Below are 11254 nucleotides of genomic sequence, written 5' to 3'. Positions count from 1 at the left end.
ATTGACTTAACTCAAAAGCTGTGATCGAGGACAGTCAAAAGCCCATAACTTTCTTAAAAATTAAAAGAACGGAATGAAATTTTCAGTTTTTATAGATGGTTAAATCCTAAAACAAGGTAAATTCATAATCATCAGTTTCATCAAATTCAATTACTAGATCTAAACATCTATCCATTTCTTAAGAAAAGGTTAACATTTTTAAATAGCCTAAGTGTCCAAATAATATTCACACAAATTCACAATATAACATGATTTTTACATCTCACTGTCATGAACATAGGCCAAATGGAAGGAAATTAATGTTTAATTCCCATAAATTAATCCAGAAACATCCACTCAAAAATCTAGCCTGTCCAACCCCTTAAGAATTTTGTAAGTTTCTATAAGATCCCCTCTCAATCTCCTAAATTCTAGACAGTATAAACCAAGTCTATCCAGTCTTTCTTCATAAGACAGTCCTGACATCCCAGGAATCAGTCTGGTGAACCTCCCTCTATGGCAATAATGTCCTTCCTCAGATTTGGAGACCAAAACTGTACGCAGTTCCCATATCGGCAGGAAAGACACTGTCGGTTCGTATGGGGCCCAAATAATATTTTTGCACTGCAAAATTAAATTAAAGCCATCCCAAGAAGCAATATGTAAAATAGACGACTTACCCTTTCTTTTGTCCCGTTCTCGCGATCCGTCACATTGTAGGTGTTGAGGGCGTTAGAAGTCGTCAATTATTAAATTGTCCAGCAAATTAAAAAAAAAATAAACTGGGAACGGAAGGCCGATAGATTTTTCTTCATCAGCTAGCAGCCCGAGGATATCCGCCTCCGACAGGCAGTACAAAACTGCATTTTAATCCCGCCCCCCCCCCAAAGGCACCAGAGTCGTGCACACAGCCAGTGGCAGATCTGCAGCGCTGCTGAAGGTAGGTTTTGTAACATCGCTACTTTAACCACATATGATTTTTTTCTATCACAATCTCAAATTGTGGAGCACAGAGGCAAATAAATAAATGATGGGTTGTTGTCGCAAACATTATGGAGGGCACAGTATCTTGTGATTTTTAGACTCAAGGTTTTCTGCATGAAGGATGTTTATGGGCTATATATGACTGGGCTAATGGTTCCGTTCACAAATAGCTTTTCCATGATAAATGTGAATTTGGAAATTTCCAATTGGAAAAAGTTGGTACATACAGTATGTAAAGATTTTGATTCATTTTTTTCTTTGTTGTTTTATTATTCGTTGCATTATAACCAACTAGCTCGCCCAGATTTTCGAATGTTACAGGGCCTGTCCCACTTAGGCGACTTTTTAGGCGAGTGCAGTAGACTCTGCACTCACCACATGGTCGCCCCATGTTCGCTGATGGTCTCTGGTGAGTCTCCTTCATGGTCGCGAGGAATTCCCGCATTCTGGTAACTAGTCACGGCCTCAGAATGGTCGCCGCAAATTTTTCAACGTTGAAAAACAAAACAAATTGCTAATCCTGTAGTCGTAGGTGCAGTTGTAGTGGGGTCGCGATGTAGTTATTGTTAGTCGAGGTAGTCGTTAGTTAAGGTAGTTTTAGTTAATCGCCTTTGCTGACTGGTCATTTTCATTGGCTCATTGGGGAATGAAAACGTAAGCAGGTGTTTTCAGAACCAAGGATAACCGACTGGTAATGCTAAATGTCTGTCGAACTTCACAGCTGTGTATCTCTGGCTTATTAAAAGTTGGCTGGCCTCTTAAAGTTGTTGTCTCCACTCTCCCTTCTCCCTCCCTTTCTACCCCCCCCCCCCTTCTCCCCCCCCCTTCTCTTCTCCCCTCTTTTAAAGGACTTACCGTACACTGTATCTTAATCTTAATTGCAGCGCCAACCTTTCTGTTCATTGCGGTGTGTGCCTGTATCACCTTGGCTTTGTACCGTGTGATTTTAAGACGGAGCTCCCCCGCATGCCCTATGCGATGGTTTGTGTGTGTTTTCCACTCTGACAGTTCCCGATTTTTCAGGCGACTGCTGGCAACTTGACAGTCGCCGGCAGTCCGCTGAAAAATCACCTAAGTGGGACAGGCCCATACCTTTAAAGATTTTTGTGGAGTCTGATAGATAAAAGAAGTGGGAAAGTGAGGTCCCTCAGATAATGAAGGGCACAATTCTATGGAAGTCCAGGTTTTCTTGACTGCAATAGAGATACTGTTAAACTACTATATGGCTATGGATAGGACTGTTCGGTGAAGTTTTGTAACTGTCAGCGCCAAAACAATGGCGGCACTTGCGTTCTGCCTGGGTGAGGTCTGCTACATGATTTTACCGGATTCTATGCAATACAATTATAAAGTATCATTGAATTCAATAATTATTTTTGCCAAAATCAGCAAAGAACTTCATAATCTCAAGAGGATTAGAATTAGTTGTCTTCAATGGAATTCTGCTGTGTAAAACTGTAATTTGGTCCATAAACATCATTAAGTACATAACAGAAATTTCAAAAACAACCTTAACAGCTGCAACTGCCTTGTTTATATCCATTATATAAAGTCACTGTTTTAACATCGACTGATACTGAAACTAGAATTAATTTAAAACCTGCGAGTTAGTATATTTTAAAAAAATCAGTTTGTTAGTCCATTTGTACTCTGATTCCATTTTAACTAACTTTCATGAAGCATCTGGAGTTTAGTTTTGATCCCTGCTAACATTTGAAATAATAATCAAAGTCAAAGTAATTTTTGGAAATAAATTGAAATGCAAAGAAGCTCAATTTGCTATATGACCGTGAATCTCAAAAGGCCTTCAGAATACCATAAACAATTACCCATCATCTATATGTAGATCTGGGGTGGCACAGCGGTAGAGTTGCTGCCTTATAGCACTTGCAGCACCAGAGATCCTCAATACGGGTGCTGTCTGTATGGTGTTTGTACGGTCTCCCCGTGACCTGCGTGGGTTTCTCTGAGATCTTTGGGTTCCTCCCACACTCCAAAGATGTACAGGTTTGTAGGTTAATTGGCTTGGAATAGGTATAACATTGGCCCTAGTGTGTTTAGGATTGTGTTAATGTGCGGGGATCGCTGGTTGGCGCGGACGCGGTGGGCCGAAGGGTCTGTTTGCGCGCTGTATCTGTAAGATAAACTTAACTAAAATCTGGTTAGTGAATATTAATACGAGTAGCACAATGATTATTTCAACTAAGTCAGGAGGCACAAAGGGTTGTGGAGCCAGAGAGCAGCTGAAAGCACAGAGGTCTGAAACATAGAAACATAGAAATTAGGTGCAGGAGTAGGCCATTCGGCCCTTCGAGCCTGCACCGCCATTCAATATGATCATGGCTGATCATCCAACTCAGTATCCCGTACCTGCCTTCTCTCCATACCCCCTGATCCCCTTAGCCACAAGGGCCACATCTAACTCCCTCTTAAATATAGCCAATGAACTGGCCTCAACTACCCTCTGTGGCAGAGAGTTCCAGAGATTCACCACTCTCTGTGTGAAAAAAGTTCTTCTCATCTCGGTTTTAAAGGATTTAAAGGATGAAGAAGGGTCCTGACCCAAAAAGCCACCCATCCATGTTCTCCAGAGATGCTACCTGACCTGCTGAGTTACCCCAGCACTCTGTGACCTTTTGTAGCTCAACTCAGTCTTTGTGACTAGCAAATGTCAATTATAATAATATTAATTTAACAATAGTCTTTAGACATTAGAGATGCATCATGGAAACAGGTCCTTTGGCTCTCTGGTCCACGCCGACCTGCAATCGCTCCGTACACTAGCACCATCCTACAGACGCTGGGGACAATTAACAATCCACTGAAGCCAATTAACCTACTAACCTGTACGTCTGTGGAGTGTGGGAGGAAACCGGTGCACCCGTAGCAACCGCATGCGGTCACAGGGAGATTGTACAAACTATGTACAGACAGCACCCGTCGTCAGGAATCTGAAAAGCAAGACCCCCTTAAGCTTCTGCTGCATCAATCATTGATCTTGAATCTATGTTTGCTAAGCGCAGGGTTGAATGCACTGCAATGAAAACGCACAAGAAATACTGGCGGGAAATGTTCACCTGGTTATCACTGAGGTCAATGCACTTTATAGTTGTGTGATGAATCCATGTCATTTCTGTCATGATGGTACTGTTTCCAGTTGATGTGTGGATGAAGGTATATCATCATTTTGTATCTTGTACACTAATAAAACGATTCATTAAACCTTTATTTTCGTTGAGGTGAGTCCTTGCCTCAAAAAGGCAGCCGGCATCATCTGAGACCCACAGCACCCTGGCCATGCTCTCATTTCACTCCTGCCATTGGGAAGTAGGTACAGGAGCCTGGAAACTGTAATGTCCAGGTTCAGGAGCAGCTTCTTCCTTGCAACCGTCAAGCTGTTAAACACGACAACCTCCAAATAGGCTCTGAACTATATAGACTTGGGGATATCATTTTTGACTTTGCACTGCTATTGTCCATTTATTTGTCCGTTTGTGTATATATATCTATATATTATTTACTATATTATTTAACTTTTTTTTGCTGTTTATTATGGATTTTACAGAGCAATATGTAGTGCTGCTGCTAGTAAGAATTTAATTGTTCTCTTTCGGGACAATAAAACACTCTTGACCCTCTCTCGAGCCCCCTTTAATTATTTTAACCAATGCATTCCCCATTGCCTACACAAGTCTATTTCTCTGACTTCATTTTCGTTTTACAAAATCCAAGTCTTGATGGATGTGGATTTACAAAACCATGTAACAAAGAGTACATTTGGTCAGAATTTGGATAACTTCAGACATCAAACACAGGAAGCATAAAAGGAGTTATATTTGATACTTAATTTTAACATATAATCTTTCTCATAAGAATATGACTTCCACATGCCTCTTCAAAGAAGAGGTATAACCATTTAAATTAGTTATATAGTAATTATAGGCCACATTTTAAGTTTATATATGCTTTGTAGGTTGAAGTATCTTTTATGTACAAGACACTATGATCAGTGTGGAGCAGCAAACAGTTACTAAGGATGAAAGTTGGTTTACTTCATTTAATTACTTTATGAAGCACAACTTCTTGACTTCTAAAACTTTCAGGCCCCTCAGGAGACAGACTTAAACTGTCAACAGGTTTTAGATAATGATATTAAATAAAGCAAAGCACTCGAATGAATCCCGTTTTCATATACAGTGCCCTCCATAATGTTTGGGGCAAGGACCCATCATTTATTTATTTGCCTCTGTATGCCACAATTTGAGATTTGTAATAGAAAAAAATCACATGTGGTTAAAGTGCACATTGTCAGATTTTAATAAAGGCCATTTTTATACATTTTGGTTTCACCAATTAGAAATTACAGCAGTGTTTATACATAGTCCCCCCCCCCATTTCAGGGCACTATAATGTTTGGGACACATGGCTTCACAGGTGTTTGTAATTGCTCAGGTGTGTTTAATTGCCTCCTTAATGCGGAGAAAAAGAGAGCTCGCAGCACCTAGTCTTTCCTCCAGTCTTTCCATCACCTTAGGAAACTTTTATTGCTGTTTATCAACATGAGGACCAAAGTTGTGCCAATTAATTTCAAATAAGTTATTATAAGACTGAGAAACAAGAATAAAACTGTTGGAGACATCAGCCCACCCAAAATCAACTGTTTGGAACATGATTAAGAAGAAAGAGAGCACTGGCCAGCTTACTAATCGCAAAGGGACTGGCAGGCCAAGGAAGACCTCCATGGCTGATGACAGAAGAATTCTCTCTAAGGCTAGAAAAATGGTCAATTCTTGAGTGGCCAAGTCAATCACCTGATCTGAACCCTATTGCGAATGCCTTTTATATGGTGGAGGGGACTATCCCCCAAAACAAGCATAAACTAAAGATGGCTGCAATACAGGCCTGGCAGAGCATCACCAGAGAAGCCACCCAGCGACTGTTGATGCCCATGAATCGCAGACTTCAATCAGTCATTGCATGCAAAGGATATGTAACAAAATACTAAACATGACTACTTTCATTTACATGACATTGTTGTGTCCCAAACATTATGGTGCCTTGAAATGGGGGGAACTATGTATAAACACTGCTGTAATTTCTACACGGTGAAACCAAAATGTATAAAAATGGCCTTTATTAAAATCTGATAATGTGCACTTTAACCACATGTGATTTTTTTCTATTACATATCTCAAATCGTGGAGTCCAGAAGCAAATAAATAAACAATGCTTCTGTAACTTAAATGGTATGGCAGTGTCATCTGAAATCTTGCCAAAATTATCTTACTTCCTTTAATGTGCACTAACAAAATAATGCAATATAGAAAAGTGATATTGACTGAGTGCTATGATTTTGTGACTCGTGTTTCCTGAAGGGGGTGCTCTTGGCAGCTCTAGGTTTCTCAGCATTCTTTTGGCTAGTTTAAAAGAATATTATGTATTCTGTGGTACACATAAATGCTGGAGAAACTCAGCCGGTGCAGCAGCATCTATGGAGCGAAGGAAATAGGCAACGTTTCGGGCCGAAACCCTTCTTCAGACTGCTGTGTTTACACTCTGTTCTTTGTTTAAATGCGATCAGCAGATCTTTCAGCAGTTGTGCAATAAAATATCACTTCAACAGAAAACCCCTCTGTGATTCCTCCTGCCCGCGGACAAATCTCCGACTACATTTAATCTCTGTACCGCCCACTACCCTGAAGAAGGGTCTTGACCCGAAACGTCGCCCATTCCGTCTCTCCAGAGACGCTGCCTGTCCCGCTTAGTTACTCCAGCATTTTGTGTCTACCTTCGATTTAAACCAGCATCTGCAGTTCTTTCCCACACATCACTTCCACAGACCCTGATATCAAATCAGGCAGGCCAGAAACGAGAAAAATGTGTTGTAAAATTCAGGTCCACAGCAGCCCAGACCATCACGCAAACCAACATCCCTTTCATTGACTCCATCTACACTTCACGCTGCCTCAGCAAGGCCAGCGGCATAATCAAGGACCAGTCTCACCCCAGCCATTCCTTCTACTCCCCTCAGGCAATCAATCAAGCAATCAATTTTATTTATATAGCACATTTAAAAACAACTCATGTTGACCAAAGTGCTGTACATAGAAGAATTTGGGTTGCCATACAGCCATACAAATTAAAAGAGAAGCACAACACACTATAGAATTTAACATGAACGTCGCCCCACAGCAGAATCAACGTTTTCTACTGTGAGGGAAGGCAATAAAAGTTCAGTCCTCTTCCTCTATGTTCATCCGTGGTCGGGGCCTATTGAGGCCTCTGCAGTCGCTGCAGCGGAGGCCCGATGTTTCAGGCCCTCTCGCCGGATGATGGCGCTTTGGAAGAACACTCTCAGTGGCTTGGAGTTCTGAATCGGCCACTTTCTACCGTAGACCGTGGCTTCCGAAGTCCACATGCCAAGCTGGACGGAGCTCCAACACCTCGGCAAAAGATCCCAGGCCCCCGTGATGTTAAAGTCAGCGCCGCCTGCAAATGGAAGCCCTGCCATCACAGCTCCGCGATTGTTGGAGTCGGTGGTCTAAGCACACCGAAGCTTACCACAAGGCAAGAGGTATAGAAGTGTGAAATTGCTTGCCTCCAGATTCAGGGACAGTTTCTTCCCAGCTGTTATCAGGCAACTGAATCATCCTATCACCAACTAGAGAGCAGTCATGACCTACTATCTACCTCATTGGAGACCTTTGGACTATCTTTAATTGGACTGTAGCTTGCAAGAAATGTTATTCCCTTTACCCTGTATCTGTACACTGTGGACGGCTTGATTTTAATCATAAAGTGATAAGGAATAGGAGCTGAATTAGGCCATTCGGCCCATCAAGCCTACTCTGCCATTCAATCATGGCTGATTTATTTCTCCCTCCTAACCCCATTCTCCTGCCTTCTCCCCATAAACTATGATACCTGTACTAATCAAGAATTTATCTCTCTCTACCTTAAAAATATCCACTGACATGGCCTATGCAGCCATTTGTGGCAAAGAATTCCACAGATTCACCACCCTGTGACAAAAATTAAATTTTCCTCATCTGCTTCTTAAAAGAACGTCCTTTAATTCTGAGGCTATGACAAGTCCTATACTCTCCCACTAATGGAAACCTCTCCACATCCACTCTATCCAAGCCTTTCACTATTCTGTAAGTTTCAAAAGGGCCCCCCCACATCCTTCTAAACTCCAGCGAGTACAGGCCCAGTGTAGCCAAACGCTCATCAGAGGTTAACCTATTCGTTCCTAGGATCATTTTTGTAAACCTCCTCTGGACCGTCTCCAGAGCCAGCAAATCCTTCCTCAGAAATGGTGCCCAAAATTGCTCAGAGTATTCCAAATGCGGCTTGACCTGCTCCTTATAGAGCCTCAGCATTACATCCCTCTTGAAATAAATGCTAGCATTGAGTTTGCTTTCTTTGCTACCGATGTATAATCACGTGTAGTCTTTTCGCTGACTGGCTAGCACGCAACAAAAAAGGTTTTCAATGTGACGATAATAAACTATAAACTAAACTAAACTGTTCTGAGAAATCATTTAATTAAATAGATAGATAGATAGATCCTTTATTGTCATTCAGACCTTACGGTCTGAACGAAACTATGTTGCCTGCAGTCATACACAGAATCAATAATAACAAAACATACAATAAACACCAATTAAACATCCACCACAGTGAGTTCACCAAGCACATCCTCACTGTGATGGAGGCAAAGTCTTAGTTTCCATCTCTTCCCTCCTTGTTCTCCCTCTGCGCTGAGGCGGTCGATCCAGGCCGGAGATGCCGCTCTCCAGTCCAGCGGACCTCCGTGGTGATGTTGCCGCTGCCGAAAGCCGGAACGCCATCCCCGCTCCGAGACGGCCCGCCACAGTATCAGCTCCGGGCCGCCGCCCCAGCTCCAGGTCGATGCCCCAGCTCCAGGTCGCCGCCCCAGCTCCAGATCCTGCAGTCTCCGCACCGGGCCGCTGCCCCAGCTCCAGGCCGATGCCCCAGCTCCAGGTCGCTGCCCCAGCTCCAGGCCGCCGCGCCAGCTTCTGGTCCCGCAGTCGCTGCTCCAGGTCCCGCCGTCTCCGCTCCGGGCCGCTGCCCCGGCTCCAGATCCTGCAGTCTCCGCTCTGGGCCGCTGCCCCAGCGCCAGGCCGCTGCCCCAGCCCCGGGCCCCGCTGCATCAGCCCCAGGCCGCCGCCGAAAGCCAGAAACGCCGCACCAGCAAGTCGGGCCACCGCTGCTCAGCCCCGAAGACGGCCAGCCTCTCGTTGGTAAGTCCTGGCTGGCTCTGCCTCCGGAGCCTCGGGGTCGGTCGCAGGCTGGAGGCCGCCAGCTCCGCCATTAGGCCTCAGCGCAGACGGAGGCAGAGAAGGGGGATACGACATGAAAAAGTCGCATTCCCCCGAAGGAAGAGACAGAGAACATGTTCCACCCCCTCTAACACAACCCAACAAACTAAAACTTAACCAAAACAAGACAAAAAAACCAACAGAAAAAAGTAAAGACAGACGGACTGCAGGCGAGCCGCAGCTGTTAACAGCGCCGCCACTTCCGGAATTAATTCCAAAATATTTGAAGTATCAGACAGAAGACAATGTGATTCAAGAGGTAATGGTCACGCAAGGTCAAACCTAAGTTATAAAAGCCTCTGGGAAGTAGAGATGCGGAAAGGATTATAAAGGCAAGTTTCAGCTTTACTGTCTAGTTGTTAATGTGGTCGAATGGATCAGCTGCCTGTCTGAACGCATCTGTTTTTCATCTCATCAATGGGGGTAACAATTGGATAATTGTAACTGTCAGGTAATCATTTCATAGATGGTAATCACTGGAAATTTCCAAATTACATCTCTGTTGAGAAGACGAAATAGTGGATTAAAAAACAACTACACCTGACAGTGCCTGTGATGAGTTTTTAATATCATCTGTTTGCAAACCAGATAGTTTTGACCAACAGGGTTTTTGTATCAAGAGCAGGAAACAAAAAGGTTGAGGCCAACTGTAACAAACTAACATACCTGCAGATGCTGGTTTACCAAGGAAAGACACAAAGTGCTGGAGTAACTCAGCGGGCAGTATCCTTGGTGAGCATGAATAGATGACTTTTTGGGTCGGGACCTGGTACGGACAAAATGTGTGGGAAGGAACTGCAGATGCTTGTTTATACCGAAGATAGAAACAAAATGCAGGAGCAATTCAGTGGGTCAGGCAGCATCTGTGGAGAAAAGGAATTGGTGACGTTTTGGGTCAGACCCCTTCTTCAGACTGAGGTGGGGGTGGGGCGCTGGAGGTGAGCAAAGGTCAGAACCAAACAGGGCTAGCACCAGATGACCTCAGGAACGGTGGAGCCCATAATAGCCCATTGTTGGCCACGGAAGATGTGCTAACGACAGGGATTTTTTTCATTACTTTTTCCCCTCTGATTTTCACCCCTCAACCTCAGAGGCAGACTATCATGTAGGCATATAATTCCAAAAGCCTGCTCTTTGAAATATCCTAGAAGAGGCAATTAAATTACTTCACAGGTAAGCCTAGACTGTGCACATTGCAACTGGTGATCAAATATGTGACTCATTTCCTATACCCACTGCAGATTGATTCTGAATAATGCCCTGGACTCACAAAGAAATGCAGATACTGGTTTACCTGAAGCGTCACTCATCCATGTTCTCCAGAGATGCAGCTTGACCCATTGAGTTATTCCAGCACTTTGTGTTTCTGCTCTAAGTCATTTATTTTAGTTTTGTTTACAGCACGGGAACACGTCCTTCAGCCCACTGAGTCCGTGCCTTCCATCAATCCTCATACCCGGGCACCTGAGGAAAACCCACACGGTCATGGAGAGAACGTACAAACTCCGCACAGACAGCACCTGTAGTCAGGATCAAACCTGGGTTTTCCAGCACTGTAAGGCAGCAACTCTACTGCTGCGCCACCGTGCCATCCACTTCTGGAAATGCCGGGGCTACCTGAAGTGAGAGAAATCAATATTCATACCACTGGGCTGTAAGCTGGCCAAGCAAAATATGCATTCTCTCTCTCTCTCTCTCTCTCTCTCTCTCTCTCTCTATCCCTCCGTCAACCAAGTCATTTTCACCCTACAAACAGCTTAGAATAGCCAGTTTCCTTTATCATCGTTACTTTTTTGCATATGTTTCATTCATTGTTCTTGGGTCGGGACATCATTGTCTATATCTCTCAGACTATAACCAGTCTGAAGTAGGGTCTTGACCCGAAACGTCACCCATTCCTTCTCTCCAGAGATGCTGCATGCCCCGCTGAGTTACTCCAACTTTTA

Source organism: Leucoraja erinacea, chromosome 11 (genome assembly GCF_028641065.1).
Source record: "Leucoraja erinacea ecotype New England chromosome 11, Leri_hhj_1, whole genome shotgun sequence".
NCBI classification, from domain to species: domain Eukaryota; kingdom Metazoa; phylum Chordata; class Chondrichthyes; order Rajiformes; family Rajidae; genus Leucoraja; species Leucoraja erinaceus.
Note: the sequence above shows the minus strand (reverse complement) of the source record.